The following is a 19947-nucleotide window of genomic DNA, read 5'->3' as shown; positions in this document are numbered from 1 at the left end:
ACACAGGAGGAGGCAGGTAGCTGGGTCCAGTGGCAGGCAGAGGGTCATACACAGGAGGAGGCAGGTAGCCGGGTCCAGTGGCAGGCAGAAGGTCATACACAGGAGGGGGCAGGTAGCCGGGTCCAGTGGCAGGCAGAAGGTCATACACAGGAGGAGGCAGGTAGCCGGGTCCAGTGGCAGGCAGAAGGTCATACACAGGAGGAGGCAGGTAGCCGGGTCCAGGGGCAGGCAGAAGGTCATACACAGGGGCTCCAAAAAGGCAACAGTACAGGCAGGGAAACGGCAAGTAACGTCGTCTGGGAGATCAGGCAATAGGTTGATAACAGGAAATCTGATAGGCTAAAGTACAGGCAGGGAATAGGCAAAAGGTGTCGTTAGTGAGGCAGGCAAAAACTATCATACACGGGAGGATTAAATTACGGGAAAAACAGAGCTCCGAATAGAAGTGTGTCACAAAACAAACAATACCTCACAATGATGGGGTGCAAAGAACTGAACTAAGTAGTGTGTGATAATGACATAGAGGTGTGTGAGCAGGTGATCAGAATTCAGGTGATTGGGATCTGGAGAGTGAGTGTGAGCTGGAAAGTGGGCTGGAAAGTGAGCTGCGTTCAGGGGATCTACGTGTTTGAGAGTGTGAGTTGGAAGCAGAAGTTACGCTCTCATCCTCCCTCAAATCATTCTCCTCCTCTTTACCAGAGAGAGTAAGCATCATTAGGAAGAGTGGTCTGTGTAAGTTCCCTACATACATATTCTGATGTCTGGATCTCAAGGCTGGGGAGATGTCAAGCCTCATTTACAAGACAGGGGCTGCATTACTATTATATAGTAACATTACTCTATTCTGTCTCTATCTATCCTCTACCTGCTCACTCTCTATCCTCATTTCCTGTCAGTCAGTCGGCACTCCGTCAGCTCTGTCGTCTCTCTCTCTCCCTCTCTCTCTCTCTCGCTCTCTCTCTCTCTCTCTCGCTCTCTCTCTCTCAATTCAATTAAATTTGCTTTATTGGCATGACGCAACAGTTTACATATTGCCAAAGCTTATTTTGGATATTTACAATATAAAAATGAGAATCAAAATTGTCAACTGGACAACAGTAACAACAATAACCAAGTGTCAAAATAACCATACATTCAACAATAACAATAAGCATACAGTAAAGGACATGTGCAGGTTGATTGGTCTGTCAGACACTGTCCCTCAACTTATGGCAGGCAGCAATGTTGTGCGCTGCCATCCCACAGCTCTATGCGTCCTCCCCCAACAGGACGGGTAGCCTACTCTCATTAGAGAGGTCTTTGAAACCTTGAATAAGGGTTTCAAATTTGGGGAAATGACACTCTAATTGTTTTATATTTTTTACATTTTGTCAGGAAATGCAGCTCCGTCTCAGGTTCTGCTGTTGTGCAGTGGTTGCACAGCCTTTCCTCTACAGGGAGCCAGGTTTTCCTGTGTCTACCCTTCTCAATGGCAAGGCTGTGCTCACTGAGCCTGTACTTTGTCAAGGTTTTTCTAAGGTTTTGATCAGTAACCATGGTCAAATATTTAGCCACAGTGTACTGTCGATTTAGGGCCAGATAGCACTGCATTTTGCTTTGTGTTTGTGCTTGTGTTTCCCAATAAGCAATATAGTTTTGTTTTGACTGTGTTGTAATTTGGTTTATCCTGATTGATTGGATGTTCTGGTCCTGAGGCTTCAGTATGTTAGTAGAACAGGTTTGTGAACTCAGCCCCGGGACCAGCTGGATGAGGGGACTCTTTTCTTTGCTCAGCTCTTGGCATTGCAGGGCTTGGTAGTGATATGAGAGGGGGTCACTGTATTTTAGATGTTTCCAAAACTTGAATTGCTCTTTTTTGAAGTTTTTATTATTAGTGGATATTGGCCTATTGTTTGTAGTTTTCCTCTGGACATGTAGGATAATCTTACAGAACTCTGCATGCAGGGTTTCAATGGGGTGTTTGTCCCATTTGATGAAATCTTGTTTTGCAAGTGGACCCCACACCTTGCTACCATAAAGTGCAAATGGTTCAATGACATATTCAATTACTTTTAGCCAAATTTTAATAGGTATTTAAATTTGAATTTGCTTTTTAATGGCGTAGAATGCCCTGCGTGCTTTCTCTCTCAGTTCATTCACTGCCTCATTAAGGTTGAGCTTATTTTTAAACCTAAGTAATTGTAGTGTGTGCAGTACTCTATATATTTTGTACCAATTGAGAACTTTGGTCTAATTCCCTGAGATCTGGATCTTCTCTGGAAAATCATTATTTTAGTCTTTTTGGGGTTTACTGCCAGGGCCCAGGTCTGGCAGTACTGCTCTAGCAGGTCCAGGCTCTGCTGTAGGCCATGTTCTGTGGGTGATAGTAGGCATAGATCATCTGCGAAGAGTAGGCATTTAACTTCTGAATTGTGGAGACTAACACCAGGGGCTGAGGATTTGTCTAGAATAGTGGCCAATTCGTTGATGTAAATATTGAAGAGTGCAGGGCTCAGATTGCAACCCTGACGAAGGCCCCGCCCCTGGTTAAAGATTTCTGTTCTTTTGTTGCCAATTTTAATGCTGCACGTATTGCCAGTATACATGGATTTTATTTTGTAATATGTTTTACCCCCTACACCACTTTCAATAACTTTGTATAACAGTCCTGTATGCCAAATAGAATCAAATGCTTTTTGAAAGTCGATAAAGCAAGCGTATATTTTGGTATTATTTTGGTGGACATGTTTATTTATCAGAGTGTGTAGGGTGTAAATATGATCAGTCGTGTGATGTTTTGGTATAAATCCAATTTGGTTTTTACTCAAGACATTGTGCTTATTAAGGAAGTTTAGAACTCTTACATTTATAATACTACAGAAAACCTTCCCCAGGTTACTGTTCACACAAATGCCTCTCTAATTGTTAGGGTCAAATTTGTCTCTGTTTTTAAAGATTGGGGTTATAACCTACACTCAGGATCAAATTAAACAGTTTTAATATAGCCAATTGAAATTTTGAGCATCTCATTTCATTTCATCTCTCTCTCTCTCTCTCGCTCGCTCTCTCTCTCTCTCTCTCTCTCTGTCTCTGTCTTTCTTACACACACCAAACAGAGTTATCATCAGAATGTACAGCAGGGAAATGGAAGCCAATTTCACCTACTGCTACTCAACTACTCAGAACTACAACACAATCCACCTTGAGAGAGGAACTGTGACGAGAGAGGGATGAGGAGAGTGGGATAGGGAGGAGGGAAGTGGACTGGAGAAGAAGAAAGGAGAGGAGGGGTAGATGAGGGGAGTGGATGAGAAGAAGATGTAGGATCTTAATTTGATCACCCGTTCCAGGAGAACTTTCCTGTAATGCAGAAAATATAAACACCAGTGTATTTGAGGTTTAAAAAAAGGCTTCTGAAGTTTGTAATTTCCACTTTTCCACAAATTTCAGACTTGATTTTATTATTATTTTTCTTACAAAAAATGTATCAAACTCTACAAAAATGTCCATTAATCATAATCCACATAATAATCCACATTTCATGTTGCTGCGGGATTATTTTACTACTCTAATAAAATCGTACATCTGTAGCAAGGAGAGGGAGAAATAGAGAAAAAGTGAAGAGCAGGAAAGTTACACAGAGAGGGTTTTAATCTATGTGGGATAGATAACACAACATATTTAGTCTTCCTGACAAATCCTCGACACACAGGTCCCTAATCTGAATGTACGAAAGGGAAGAAGAAAGACATCTGAATGTGAGAAACAGCGATAGAGAGAGGTAGAGGATGGAGGAATGGAGTGAATGCATAAGTACCTGGAACCTTGGGCTAGTCTCTCATCCTCCCAGTCACACATAGGTGATTCAATCTAACAGCCCGGGAAATAGATAGAATGAAAAGGGGGGAGGGAGAGAGAGAGAGAGCGAGCGAGAGGGAATAAGAAGGAGGGAAGGAGAAAGGAATAGAATCTTGTCCAGAGAGGTTTGATTTGATATACTCAGGCAGAATTAGAATAGAATGTTCCTCTTATAGTGTGTGAGATTAAGACAGAGAAACAACAACCGTTCCTCACACAGAGAATAAGAAATATGTACAGATTCTGTCAGTGGATTTGTGCACAAAAGCACAAACACTTAATGCAACCACACAGCCTGGAGTGGAGCTGAGTGCTCAGAGACCTCTTATCCAGCTGTGCTGTGCCCCCCCCCCCCCCCTCTGTGCCCCCCCCCCTCAGAGAGAGACAAAGAGGCTTGGGGACAAAATGGGGGAAAGAAAGAGTGCATTAGCAAAAGAGAGAGGAAGAGAGAGAAAGAGAAGCCTACGTGATGAGTGATGAGTTTGTGTGATGAGTGTTTGTTGAGAGAGCATACCTGTCACGTTCTGACCTTAGTTCTTTTGTTATTTCTTTGTTTTATGGTCAGGGCGTGAGTTGGGTGGGTTATCTATGTTTGTTTTTCTATGTTGGGTTTTTCATTTGGCCTGATATGGTTCTCAATCAGAGGCAGGTGTTAGTCATTGTCTCTGATTGGGAACCATATTTAGGGAGCTTGTTTTCTATTGTGTTTTGTGGGTGGTTGTCTTCCGTGTCTGTGTGTTCCACACGGAACTGTTTCGGTTTGTGATTTCACGTGGCGTTTATTGTTTTGTTTCTGCGTTCGTTTGTTTCATTAAAATATATTATGGACACATACCACGCTGCGCATTGGTCCGACATTTCTTACTCCTCCTCAGATGAGGATACAATACCCATGTACAATACCCATGTTCAGTTAAACCCCAGTTTTAAACCCCATGTTCAGTTAAACCCCAGCTTTAAACCCCATGTTAGGTTAAAACCCAGCTTTAAACCCCATGTTCAGTTAAACCCCAGCTTTAAACCCCATGTTAGGTTAAACCTCAGCTTTAAACCCCATGTTCAGTTAAACCCCAGCTTTAAACCCCATGTTCAGTTAAACCCCAGCTTTAAACCCCATGTTCAGTTAAACCCCAGCTTAAAACTCCATGTTCAGTTAAACCCCAGCTTTAAACCCCATGTTCAGTTAGATCCCATCATTAGATCCCATGTCCCCTATAGGGTCCCTCCTCCCCTCAGACATACTCTATAGGGTCCCTCCTCCCCTCAGACAGACTCTATAGGGTCCCTCCTCCCCTCAGACAGACTCTATAGGGTCCCTCCTCCCCTCAGACAGACTCGATAGGGTCTCTCTCTCTCTCGCTCTCTCTCTCTCTCTCTCTCAATTTCAATTTCAATTTCAATTCAAGGGGCTTTATTGGCATGGGAAACATGTGTTAACATTGCCAAAGCAAGTGAGGTAGATATTATACAAAAGTGAAATAAACAATACAAATTAACAGTAAACATTACACATACAGAAGTTTCAAAACAATAAAGACATTACAAATGTTATATTATATATATACAGTGTTGTAACAATGTACAAATGGTTAAAGCACACAAGTTAAAATAAATAAGCATAAATATGGGTTGTATTTACAATGGTGTTTGTTCTTCACTGGTTGCCCTTTTCTTGTGGCAACAGGTCACAAATCTTGCTGCTGTGATGGCACACTGTGGAATTTCTCCCAGTAGATATGGGAGTTTATCAAAATTGGATTTGTTTTCAAATTCTTTGTGGATCTGTGTAATCTGAGGGAAATATGTCTCTCTAATATGGTCATACATTGGGCAGGAGGTTAGGAAGTGCAGCTCAGTTTCCACCTCATTTTGTGGGCAGTGTGCACATAGCCTGTCTTCTCTTGAGAGCCATGTCTGCCTACGGCGGCCTTTCTCAATAGCAAGGCTATGCTCACTGAGTCTGTACATAGTCAAAGCTTTCCTTAAGTTTGGGTCAGTCACAGTGGTCAGGTATTCTGCCACTGTGTACTCTCTGTTTAGGGCCAAATAGCATTCTAGTTTGCTCTGTTTTTTTGTTAATTCTTTCCAATGTGTCAAGTAATTATCTTTTTGTTTTCTCATGATTTGGTTGGGTCTATTTGTGCTGTTGTCCTGGGGCTCTGTGGGGTGTGTTTGTGTTTGTGAACAGAGCCCTAGGACCAGCTTGCTTAGGGGACTCTTCTCCAGGTTCATCTCTCTGTAGGTGATGGCTTTGTTATGGAAGGTTTGGGAATCGCTTCCTTTTAGGTGGTTGTAGAATTTAACGGCTCTTTTCTGGATTTTGATAATTAGTGGGTATCGGCCTAATTCTGCTCTGCATGCATTATTTGGTGTTCTACGTTGTACACGGAGGATATTTTTGCAGAATTCTGCATGCAGAGTCTCAATTTGGTGTTTGTCCCATTTTGTGAAATCTTGGTTGGTGAGCGGACCCCAGACCTCACAACCATAAAGGGCAATGGGCTCTATGACTGATTCAAGTATTTTTAGCCAGATCCTAATTGGTATGTTGAAATTTATGTTCCTTTTGATGGCATAGAAGGCCCTTCTTGCCTTGTCTCTCAGATCGTTCACAGCTTTGTGGAAGTTACCTGTGGTGCTGATGTTTAGGCCGAGGTATGTATAGTTTTTTGTGTGCTCTAGGGCAACGGTGTCTAGATGGAATTTGTGGTCTCTCTCTCTCTCTCTCTCGCTCTCTCTCTTTCTTTCTCTACTGCACCTGCTGTCTCAACCTCTGAATTCTCAGCTATGAAAAGCCAACTGACATTTACTCCTGAGGTACGGACCTGATTCACACTCTACAAGTACTGGGATTATTATATGACCCTGCTGGTCATCTACGAACATTTGAACATCTTTTTTCCCTCATTCAACTTTTTCACTCCGGACGCTTTATCTGGACATGGTTCGTCAGCACTTTCAACAGCCAAAGCTAAGTAGTAACATTAACATGATGTCTTCTAATTGCAGTCGCTGTATACAGGAGAACGATCGCCTTATGGCGAGGATAGCTGTGCTGCAAGCCCAGCTTCAGACGCAATCGTTAGGCAAGGGTAATTTCAGTGTAGGAAAGGATGAAACAGCGTCTGTGCCACCAGTAAGTACAGATAGTAACGTTAGTATAAATCCCCCCGCACAGTCCCAGCAGCCGGACAACTTTCTCATGGCTTCTGGAGGGAAATGCTGTAGGAATGCTCAACTGGTGTCGCTCATTCAGCCGACAGAAACTTTCAACCGGTTTTCCCCATTAAGTAGCGAGTCGGAGTCTGAGGCCGAGTCTTCTCTTGTCTCTACTCCTCCCGTTACGGGGTCTGAGACGCCGAAGGCTCCCACCATTAGCTCTGACAAATTGAAAACCCTAGTCATTGGCGACTCCATTACCCGCAGTATTAGACTTAAAACGAATCACCCAGCGATCATACACTGTTTACCAGGGGGCAGGGCTACCGACGTTAAGGCTAATCTGAAGATGGTGCTGGCTAAAGCTAAAACTGGCGAGTGTAGAGAGTATAGAGATATTGTTATCCACGTCGGCACCAACGATGTTAGAATGAAACAGTCAGAGGTCACCAAGCGCAACATAGCTTCAGCGTGTAAATCAGCTAGAAAGATGTGTCGGCATCGAGTAATTGTCTCTGGCCCCCTCCCAGTTAGGGGGAGTGACGAGCTCTACAGCAGAGTCTCACAACTCAATCGCTGGTTGAAAACTGTTTTCTGCCCCTCCCAAAAGATAGCATTTGTAGATAATTGGCCCTCTTTCTGGGACTCACCCACAAACAGGACCAAGCCTGACCTGCTGAGGAGTGACGGACTCCATCCTAGCTGGAGGGGTGCTCTCATCGTATCTACCAACATAGACAGGGCTCTAACTCCTCTAGCTCCACAATGAAATAGGGTGCAGGCCAGGCAGCAGGCTGTTAGCCAACCTGCCAGCTTAGTGGAGTCTGCCACTAGCATAGTCAGTGTAGTCAGCTCAGCCATCCCCATTGAGACTGTGTCTGTGCCTCGACCTAGGTTGGGCAAAACTAAACATGGCGGTGTTCGCCTTAGCAATCTCATTAGGATAAAGACCTCCTCCATTCCTGCCATTATTGAAAGAGATCGTGATACCTCACATCTCAAAATAGGGTTACTTAATGTTAGATCCCTCACTTCAAAGGCAGTTATAGTCAATGAACTAATCACTGATCATAATCTTGATGTGATTGGCCTGACTGAAACATGGCTTAAGCCTGATGAATTTACTGTGTTAAATGAGCCCTCACCTCCTGGTTACACTAGTGACCATATCCCCCGTGCATCCCGCAAAGGCGGAGGTGTTGCTAACATTTACGATAGCAAATTTCAATTTACAAAAAAAAAAAGACGTTTTCGTCTTTTGAGTTTCTAGTCATGAAATCTATGCAGCCTACTCAATCACTTTCTATAGCTACTGTTTACAGGCCTCCTGGGCCATATACAGCGTTCCTCTCTGAGTTCCCTGAATTCCTATCGGACCTTGTAGTCATAGCAGATCATATTCTAATTTTTGGTGATTTTAATATTCATATGGAGAAGTCCACAGACCCACTCCAAAAGGCTTTCGGAGCCATCATCGACTCAGTGGGTTTTGTCCAACATGTCTCTGGACCTACTCACTGCCACAGTCATACTCTGGACCTAGTTTTGTCCCATGGAATAAATGTTGTAGATCTTAATGTTTTTCCTCATAATCCTGGACTATCGGACCACCATTTTATTACGTTTGCAATCGCAACAAATAATCTGCTCAGACCCCAACCAAGGAGCATCAAAAGTCGTGCTATAAATTCTCAGACAACACAAAAATTCCTTGATGCCCTTCCAGACTCCTTCTGCCTACCCAAGGACGTCAGAGGACAAAAATCAGTTAACCACCTAACTGAGGAACTCAATTTAACCTTGCGCAATACCCTAGATGCAGTTGCACCCCTAAAAACGAAAAACATTTGTCATAAGAAACTAGCTCCCTGGTATACAGAAAATACCTGAGCTCTGAAGCAAGCTTCCAGAAAATTGGAACGGAAATGGCGCCACACCAAACTGGAAGTCTTCCGACTAGCTTGGAAAGACAGTACCGTGCAGTATCGAAGAGCTCTCACTGCTGCTCGATCATCCTACTTTTCCAACTTAATTGAGGAAAATAAGAACAATCCAAAATGTCTTTTTGATACTATTGCAAAGCTAACTAAAAAGCAGCATTCCCCAAGAGAGGATGGCTTTCACTTCAGCAGTAATAAATTCATGAACTTCTTTGAGGAAAAGATCATGATCATTAGAAAGCAAATTACGGACTCCTCTTTAAATCTGCGTATTCCTCCAGGGCTTAGCTGTCCTGGATCTGCACAGCTCTGCCAGGGCCTGGGATCGGGAGAGACACTTAAGTGTTTTAGTACTATATCTCTTGACACAATGATGAAAATAATCATGGCCTCTAAACCTTCAAGCTGCATACTGGATCCTATTCCAACTAAACTACTGAAAGAGCTGCTTCATGTGCTTGGCCCTCCTATGTTGAACATAATAAACGGCTCTCTATCCACCGGATGTGTACCAAACTCACTAAAAGTGGCAGTAATAAAGCCTCTCTTGAAAAAGCCAAACCTTGACCCGGAAAATATAAAAAACTATCGGCCTATATCGAATCTTCCATTCCTCTCAAAAATTTTAGAAAAAGCTGTTGCGCAGCAACTCACTGCCTTCCTGAAGACAAACAATGTATACGAAATGCTTCAGTCTGGTTTTAGACCCCATCATAGCACTGAGACTGCACTTGTGAAGGTGGTAAATGACCTTTTAATGGCGTCAGACCGAGGCTCTGCATCTGTCCTCGTGCTACTAGACCTTAGTGCTGCCTTTGACACCATCGATCACCACATTCTTTTGGAGAGACTGGAAACCCAAATTGGCCTACACGGACAAGTTCTGGCCTGGTTTAGATCTTATCTGTCACAAAGATATCAGTTTGTCTCTGTGAATGGTTTGTCCTCTGACAAATCAACTGTACATTTCGGTGTTCCTCAAGGTTCCGTTTTAGGACCACTATTGTTTTCACTATATATTTTACCTCTTGGGGATGTTATTCGAAAACATAATGTTAACTTTCACTGCTATGCGGATGACACACAGCTGTACATTTCAATGAAACATGGTAAAGCCCCAAAATTGCCCTCGCTAGAAGCCTGTGTTTCAGACATAAGGAAGTGGATGGCTGAAAACTTTCTACTTTTAAACTCGGACAAAACAGAGATGCTTGTTCTAGGTCTGACAATTAATCTTGATGGTTGTAAAGTCGTCTCAAATAAAACTGTGAAGGACCTCGGCGTTACTCTTGACCCTGATCTCTCTTTTGACGAACATATCAAGACTGTTTCAAGGACAGCTTTTTTCCATCTACGTAACATTGCAAAAATCAGAAATTTTCTGTCCAAAAATGATGCAGAAAAATTAATCCATGCATTTGTTACTTCTAGGTTAGACTACTGCAATGCTCTACTTTCCGGCTACCCGGATAAAGCACTAAATAAACTTCAGTTAGTGCTAAATACGGCTGCTAGAATCCTGACTAGAACCAAGAAATTTGATCATATTACTCCAGTGCTAGCTTCCCTACACTGGCTTCCTGTTAAGGCAAGGGCTGATTTCAAGGTTTTACTGTTAACCTATAAAGCGTTACATGGGCTTGCTCCTACCTATCTTTCAGAGTTGGTCCTGCCGTACATACCTACACGTACGCTACGGTCACAAGACGCAGGCCTCCTAATTGTCCCTAGAATTTCTAAGCAAACAGCTGGAGGCAGGGCTTTCTCCTATAGATCTCAATTTTTATGGAACGGTCTGCCTACCCATGTGAGAGACGCAGACTCGGTCTCAACCTTTAAGTCATTACTGAAGACTTATCTCTTCAGTAGGTCATATGATTGAGTGTAGTCTGGCCCAGGAGTGTGAAGGTGAACGGAAAGGCTCTGGAGCAACGAACCGCCCTTGCTGTCTCTGCCTGGCCGGTTCCCCTCTCTCCACTGGGATTCTGTGCCTCTAACCCTATTACAGGGGCTGAGTCACTGGCTTACTGGTGCTCTTTCATGCCGTCCCTAGGAGGGGTGCGTCACTTGAGTGGGTTGAGTTACTGACGTGATCTTCCTGTCTGGGTTGGCACCCCCCCTTGGTTTGTGCTGTGGTGGAGATCTTTGTGGGCTATACTCGGCCTTGTCTCAGGATTGTAAGTTGGTGGTTGAAGATATCCCTCTAGTGGTGCGGGGGCTGTGCTTTGGCAAAGTGGGTGGGGTTATATCCTTCCTGTTTGGCCCTGTCCGGGGGTATCATCGGATGGGGCCACAGTGTCTCCTGACCCCTCCTGTCTCAGCCTCCAGTATTTATGCTGCAGTAGTTTATGTGTCGGGGGGCTAGGGTCAGTTGGTTATATCTGGAGTACTTCTCCTGTCTTATCCAGTGTCCTGTGTGCATTTAAGTATGCTCTCTCTAATTCTCCCCTTCTCTCTTTCTTTCTCTCTCTCGGAGAACCTGAGCCCTAGGACCATACGTCAGGACTACCGGGCATGATGACTCCTTGCTGTCCCCAGTCCACCTGGCCTTGCTGCTATTCCAGTTTCAACTGTTCTGCCTGCGGTTATGGAACCCCTACCTGTCCCAGACCTGCTGCTTTCAACTCTTAATGATCGGCTATGAAAAGCCAACTGACATTTATTCCTGATTATTATTTGACCATGCTTGTCATTTATGAACATTTTGAAAATCTTGGCTCTCTCTCTAATTCTCTCCTTCTCTCTTTCTTTCTCTCTCTCGGAGGACCTGAGCCCTAGGACCATACGTCAGGTCTACCGGGCATGATGACTCCTTGCTGTCCCCAGTCCACCTGGCCTTGCTGCTATTCCAGTTTCAACTGTTCTGCCTGCGGTTATGGAACCCCTACCTGTCCCAGACCTGCTGTTTTCAACTCTTAATGATCGGCTATGAAAAGCCAACTGACATTTATTCCTGATTATTATTTGACCATGCTTGTCACTTATGAACATTTTGAACATCTTGGCCATGTTCTGTTATAATCTCCACCCGGCACAGCCAGAAGAGGACTGGCCACCCCTCATAGCCTGGTTCCTCTCTAGGTTTCTTCCTAGGTTTTGGCCTTTCTAGGGAGTTTTTCCTAGCCACCGTGCTTCTACACCTGCATTGCTTGCTGTTTGGGGTTTTAGGCTGGGTTTCTGTACAGCACTTCGAGATATTAGCTGATGTACGAAGGGCTATATAAAATAAACTTGATTTGATTTGATCTTGAAGAACAATCTGGCCTTAATGGCCATGTACTTATATTCTCCACCCGGCATAGCTATAAGAGGACTGGCCACCTCTCAGAGCCTGGTTCCTCTCTAGGTTTCTTCCTAGGTTCCTATCATTCTAGGGAGTTTTCCTAGCCACCGTGCTTATACATCTGCATTGCTAGCTGTTTGGGGTTTTAGGCTGTGTTTCTATATAAGCACTTTGTGACAACTGCTGATGTAAAAAGGACTTTATAAATACACATTTAAAAAAATTATTTAAGTATATCAAAACAGAGATGAGAAGTGTGGTGGCATTTATCAGTATTACCAAACGAGGAGAGTTACAAACTACACACCAGTCAGAGTTATACTTAAACTACATCTTTAATAAGCTTTGCAATAGCCTTTGACTTTCAATGATGCACTGTCAGTAAAGCCCCTTTGAATTGAATTGAGAAAAAGAGAGGGAGAGAAGGAGAGATAGAGAGAGAGAGAGATAGAGAAGGGGTGGTAGAGTAGTAGGTTTACAGTAGTAGAATACAGTATACAGTAGTCAGGGTGAAGTTCTTGGTTATTTTCCCTGGAGGAATATTGATTTTCATTAGTAATATATTCAATTATATCAGAAAGAGATAAATAAGAGGCTATATTCTGGGAATTATTCCTCTTCACTTTACAAACATGTTGTTTACATAGATAAATGTACAATACACACACACATGTTGTTTACGTAGATACATGTACAATACACACACACATGTTGTTTACGTAGATAAATGTACAATACACACACACATGTTGTTTACGTAGATAAATGTACAATACACACACATGTTGTTTACGTAGATAAATGTACAATACACACACATGTTGTTAACGTAGATAAATGTACAATACAGACACATGTTGTTTACGTAGATAAATGTACAATACACACACACATGTTGTTTACATAGATACATGTACAATACACACACATGTTGTTTACGTAGATAAATGTACAATACACACACATGTTGTTTACGTAGATAAATGTACAATACACACACATGTTGTTTACGCAGATAAATATACAATACACACACATGTTGTTTACGTAGATAAATGTACAATACACACACATGTTGTTTACGTAGATAAATGTACAATACACACACATGTGCATGCAAGCACACATACAGGATATACAGTGCCTTCGGAAAGTTTTCAGACCCCTTGACCTTTTCCACATTTTGTTACATTACAGCCTTATTCTAAAATGGATTTAATTAAATGTTTTCCTCATCAATCTACACACAATACCCCATAATGACATCACAATACCCCATAATGACATCACAATACCCCATAATGACATAGCAAAAACAGCTTTTTAGAAATGTATGCAAATGTTTTTGGAAAAGAAGTTTGGAACCACCAAGACTCTTCCTAGAGCTGCCAAACTGAGCAATCAGGGAGAAGGGCCTTGGTCAGGGAGGTGACCAAGAACCCAATGGTCACTCTGACAGAGCTCCAGAGTTCCTCTGTGGAGATGGGAGAACGTTCCAGAAGGACAACCATCTCTGGAAGAAATCCACCAATCAGGCCATTATGGTAGAGTGGCCAGACGGAAGCCACTCCTCAGTAAAATGCACATGACAGCCCCCTTGGAGTTTGAAAAGGCACCTAAAGGACTCTCAGACCATGAGAAACAAGATTCTCTGGTCTGTTGAAACCAAGATTTAACTCTTTGGCCTGAATGCCAATCGTCACGTCTGGAGAAAAAACCTGGTGAAGCATGGTGGTGGCAGCATCATACTCTGGGGATGTTTTTCAGCGGCTGGGACTGGGAGTGTAGTCAGGATCAAGAGAAAGATGAACGGAGCAAAGTACAGAGTATTCCTTGATGAAAACCTGCTGCAGAGCTCTCAGGACCTTAGACTGGGGCAAAGGTTCACCTTCCAACAGGACAATGACCCTAAGCACACAGCTAGGACAACGCAGTAGTGGCTTCAGGTCTCTGAATGTCCTTGAGAGGCCCAGCCAGATCCTGGACTTAAACCTGATCGAACATCTCTGGAGAGACCTAATAGCTGTGTAACGATGCTCCCAATCCAACCTGATAGAGTTTGAGAGGATCTGCAGAGAAGAATGGGAGAAACTCCCTAAATACAGGTGTGCCAAGCTTGTAGCGTCATACCCAAGAAGACTCGAGGCTGTAATCGCTGCCAAAGGTGCTTCAACAAAGTACTGAGTAAAGGGTCTGAATACTTATGTAAATGTGATATTTCAGTTGTTTATTTTATTTGCAAACATTTCTAAAAACATTTTTTTGCTTTTTCATTATGGGTGATTGTGTGTAGATTGATGAGCAGAAAAAAAAACTGTGTAATCCATTTTAGAATAAGGCTGTAATGTAACAAAATGTGGAAAAAGTTAAGGGGGCTAAATCATTTTTGAATGTACTGAATGCAGTGTATATTAATACTACACTGTGTCCATATGATGTGGACTAGAAAACGGTGTCTAATCTGTCTCCTCTCTGGCGTGTGTGTGTGTGTGTGTGTGTGTGTGTGTGTGTGTGTGTGTGTGGCGAAGCCCTCAGGTCTGTGTCCTCTCCATATCTTGCCCTCTCGTCAGACATGAAAGACTGAGCCGTGTGTGTGTGTGTGTGTGTGTGTGTGTGTGTGTGTGTGTGTGTGTGTGTGTGTGTGTGTGTGTGTGTGTGTGTGTGTGTGTGTGTGTGTGTGTGTGTGTGTGTGTGTGTGTGTGTGTGTGTGTGAGGGCAGGATTAGGGTAATCTAAAGGACTGGATCCTCTTGATAATAGATTTGCAAATTCACCCCTATTAATTAAGCTATGAATATTAATGAACAAAGATAAGGAAGAGATAACAGTTTGTGTGTGTATGTGTGTGTGTGTGTGTGTGTGTGTGTGTGTGTGTGTGTGTGTGTGTGTGTGTGTGTGTGTGTGTGTGTGTGTGTGTGTGTGTGTGTGTGTGTGTGTGTGTGTGTGTGTGTGGCTGTATAAGGAGAGAGGGACCAAAGAGACCCTGATGGAGAGTGAGAACTATAGAGACTGTTTTATTTTACCCTAGAGAGCAGAATGTGTGTGTTCTTTCTGTCTAGTTTTGTACGTTCTATGATTTACAGATTATTTATATACTCTTTTATTTGGAAAGGCTATTATAACCTTGATTTGTATTATATCATTATAGTAATATCATTGTCATATTATACTGAACATATTATACTGAACAAAAATATAAACGCAACATGTGAAGTGGTGATCCGATGTTTCATGAACTGAAATAAAATATCTCGGAAATGTTCCATTCGCACAAAAAGCTTATTTTGGCATAATTTTGTGCACAAATGTGTTTACATCCCTGTTAGTGAGCATTTCTTCTTTGCCAATATCATCTATCCACCTGACAGGTGTGGAATATCAAAAACCTGATTAAACAGCGTGATCATTACACAGGTGCACCTTGTGCTGGGGACAATAAAAGGCCAGTCTAAAATGTGCAGTTTTGTCACACAACACAATGCCACAGATGTCTCAAGTTTTGAGGGAGCGTGCAATTGGCTTGCTGACTGTAAGAATGTTCACCAGAGCTGTTGCCAGAGAATTAAATGTTAATTTCTCTGCAATAAATCACCTCCAATGTTGTTTTAAAGAATTTGTCAGTATGTCTAACCAGCCTCACAACCAAGTGTAACCACGCCAGCCTAGGACCTCCACATCCGTCTTCACCTACGGTATTGCCTGAGACCAGCCACCTGGAATCAACTTCAGTGGGCAAATGTTCACCTTCGACGGCCACTGGCACGCTGGAGAAGTGTGCTCTTCACGGATGAATCTCGCTTTCAACTGTACTGGGCAAAGGGCAGACAATGTGTGTTGATGTCCTGTGGGCGAGCGGTTTGCTGATGTCAACGTTGTGAACAGAGTGCCCCATGGTGGTGGCGGTGGGGTTATGGTATGTGCAGACATGAGCTACGGACAACAAACACAATTGCATTTTATCAATGGCATTTTGATTTCACAGAGATACCGTGACGAGATCCTGAGGCCCATTGTCGTGCCATTCATCCGCCGCCTTCACCGCATGTTTCAGCATGATAATGCACAGCCCCATATCGCAAAGATCAGTACACAATTCCTGGAAACTGACATTTTTTTTTACATGGCCTGCATAATCACCAGACATGTCATCATTGAGCATGTTTGGGATGCTTTGGATCAACGTGTACGACAGCGTGTTCCAGTTCCCGCTAATATCCAGCCACTTCGCACAGCCATTGGAGAGGAGTGGGACAACATTCCACAGGCCACAATCAACAGCCTGATCAACTCTATGTGAAGAAGATGTGTCACGCTGCATGAGGCAAATGGTGGTCACACCAGATACTGACTGTTTTTCTGATCTACACCCCTACCTTTTTTTTAGGGTATCTGTGACCAACAGATGCATGTCTGTATTCACAGTCATGTGAATTCCATTGTTTAGGGCCTAATGAATTTATTTCAATGAACTGATTCCCTTTTACTGTAATTTGTTGCATGTTGTATTTATATTTTTGTTCAGTGTATATTCACTGGTTGAGAGGATATAACTGAGAGAAGATGGTTATCTGTAAGCTTTTATTTTCTCCTGTTTCTGTAGAGTAATGTAACTTGATGTACAAGTATACCCCCTGGACAGGATGCTAGTCCGTTGCAGGGCCTTACCCCCAATCTCCTTAATGCTGAGCGCCAAGCAGAGACTCATGTGGTCCCATTTTTTGTTTTTGGTATGACTCCCAACCTTACAATCTCAGGGTGGAAACTAACCACAAGGCCACTGAGTTGGACACTGAGCTGGATTATCGAACCCGATAATCACAGGCAAATTACTTTGATCGCTCACTCCGGAACATGCTTGACAATCTCTCACCTCACTCCTCCTCCCATTCCCTTCTCCATCACTCCTCCTCATTCACTACCATGCCACTAGCACTCTCCCCTTTTACTTAGCTTACTGTACACCTCTCTTTTCCTCCCTCCCCGCTTCTATTGTATTAAATCTAATCTGTAGGAAGTTAACAGAGCAGCTCTATGCACCGGTCACATCCTGCTGCGGGCTGAAAGGCCACGTCTTAAAGGCCAAGTGCAGTCAAAAATGTGATTTTCATGTGTTTTATATATATTTCCACACTGTAGGTTTTCAATTCAACCCCAGTTGTAACTAACCTGATTCAATTTATCAACCAGCTAATTATTAGAATCAGGTGCGCTACATTACGGTTGGAACGAAAACCTACTGGATGGTAGCTCTCCAGGAACTGGGTTAGAGCCATGATCTAGCTAATATTTAGCTTCTTACTTTGGCTACACATCACTAGCCTCTGTCTTCCAGCTGTTCCTGTGCGTAACAGGCTTTATAACAAGGGTAGGCAACCCCACTTCATGCTTTTGATTTAATCAACCTGGAAGACCAGGTGAATTAAATTTAGCCAATCATTGAACTGATCAATTAGCTCAGTTGGTCAGGTGTGGTACCTAGTTGGAACAAAATCCTGCAGTACCTGCGGCACTCTAGGAACAGGGCTACCTACTCCTGGCAGTGTTGCCAACTTAGCGACTTTGTCGCTATATTTAGCAAGTATTCAGACTCCTCTAGCGACACATTTTCAAAAAAGCGACTAGCGACAAATCTAGCGACTTTTTCTGGTGTTATTTGAGACTTTTGTTGACTCACATATCGTTCTTACTCTTCTCAACGAGCAGCGGGTGCTGCCGTGGGCCCCATCCCCGTCCAAAAGCACTCACAGGTGGCCCAGTCCTCACGCAGCAGTCCCTCCCAGCTGCAGTCAGAGCAGGAGATGTTCACCCCTCCGCGTCCAGACTGCAAATGAATCGCTGGCTGATCCCGCCCTGGCTTACATAAAAATTAGGGCCAGACTAGTTACCATAATTTTCTCACATTGCCATTGACAGTTTTTTCTATTGTCTCTTTTTGGTCCATTTAGATTGTTAAGGGGGATTGTATAATTTTTTTTTATTTTTTATGTTATGGTTAAAAATGTTCATGTTTTACTGTGACTTGTTGTAGGCTCCTAAGTGGACCATAAGGTTAAAAACCAAACTAAATTAAGAAAAGTAAACTAAAAAACAAAAAAATAAAAAATAAACTAAAAAACAAAGTAACTCTGCCAGAGTGTCTCTTTTGGGTCACTTTTGCCGGTCCCAAGCCCGGATAAAGGAGGAGGGTTAGAATTGTGATATTAAAAAAAACAAGAATCGACAGAAGAAAGTTCATTTGTAGTTCTAATCATATTTAGGGTGTTTTTTACTCACTTTTTGTCTCTCCCACGACGTTATTCCTCTCTCCTACAGCGTCCATCACAATTACATGCACATGGCCAATTATGCAAATTAGGACAGCCAATAGCTACTTTCCTTACTGAGGAGTTGGCAACACTGACTCCTGGACTATAGGCTACACTAGCCTCTCCGCAATAGGCCACTCCTCTTCTCGTGAAATCCCAGGAAAAGCTATAATAGAAGCTATAGGACATTTATTTATTTAAAAAAAATGTATACTAAGCCTAATAGCGTATTTGGGGAAAGAAGCAGGCTTGGTCTTGCTAACTGATTAATGTAAACAGGCCTACAGATTAGAAAATGCATGTTGGGGAATGTTGAGGAGAGAAAGTGCATTGGTGTGATGACTTTTGGCTGGTTTTGATAACATTGTTCCGCTCATACATTGCAAATAGTTGCATAGGACAGACAGAGAGATGAGCACAGTGAATAATAAGATCCAAAGGAATTGACAACCATTAGAAAAATCACGCAAACCACTTGAGCAACGAGGGAATGACTTGCTGTAGGCTAATAGATGTGCAGTCTAAATGGCATTTGTTGTTGCTGCATTTAATTACGAGTTACTATATTCTTTTTTTTTAGGCCTACATGTAGCCTACATTGAAGAATTATTTGCAGTTGTCGCTATGACAATGAACACACCCTGAAGGGTCTGAACCAGTATCTGTGCCTCATGAACGGTCTTGTGTTACCGCATTATTAACAGGCAGAGTGCAGTAGGATGCGTTGATCAGTTGATTGACAGGTGTAGGACTACAGAATGATAAACAACAAACTTTCCTCTAGTGTGGATGCACACCAACCTTTATAGTTATGTAGCCTATAGTTTATCATTGTAGTTATCGTTATAGTTATGTAGCCTATCGTGTTATTATCACAACAGAACCAGCCTACTCGTAGGTCTAGCTAACGTTAGCGAACTTGAATTAAATAAATATAAATACACTTATACACCAAGACTTGTTTACTTGACTTTTATACTCTATAAATTGACTCCTTCAAATAATTTACTCTGGCAAGTTTTCCACGGTTATGGCTAGAAGGGATGACCGCATTGCAATAGGGAAGTAAAGCGGAAGTTGAATACATCACTTCCGTTGTTAAACTGTGCCCATAGCAACGTTCGAAAATTAGGTGGATAGGTTTGTTTATTCAATGGGGCGTGGGTGTATAACTGATCCTTGAACTTTGACGTGCTCCCATTTACTTCCTGGTCAATACTTTACATGCTGTCCTTCAGTGGAATAGGGTGGTGGGTAAGTTTTTTTCCACATTTTGTGTCACAAAGTATAATGGATTTATACACCAGTCCAGTTAGTGGCGGTAATGCAACATATTGGATGCCAACTGCCATAAAACCTAATTGTAGAAGAAGACGACTCACGTCCTTCTATAGCCTATGATCAATCAACAGCTTATTGATATT

The sequence above is a fragment of the Salvelinus alpinus genome, chromosome 18 (assembly GCF_045679555.1).
Source record: "Salvelinus alpinus chromosome 18, SLU_Salpinus.1, whole genome shotgun sequence".
Taxonomy (NCBI): domain Eukaryota; kingdom Metazoa; phylum Chordata; class Actinopteri; order Salmoniformes; family Salmonidae; genus Salvelinus; species Salvelinus alpinus.
The sequence above is the reverse complement of the archived record's forward strand: the minus strand, read 5'-3'. Positions refer to the sequence as shown.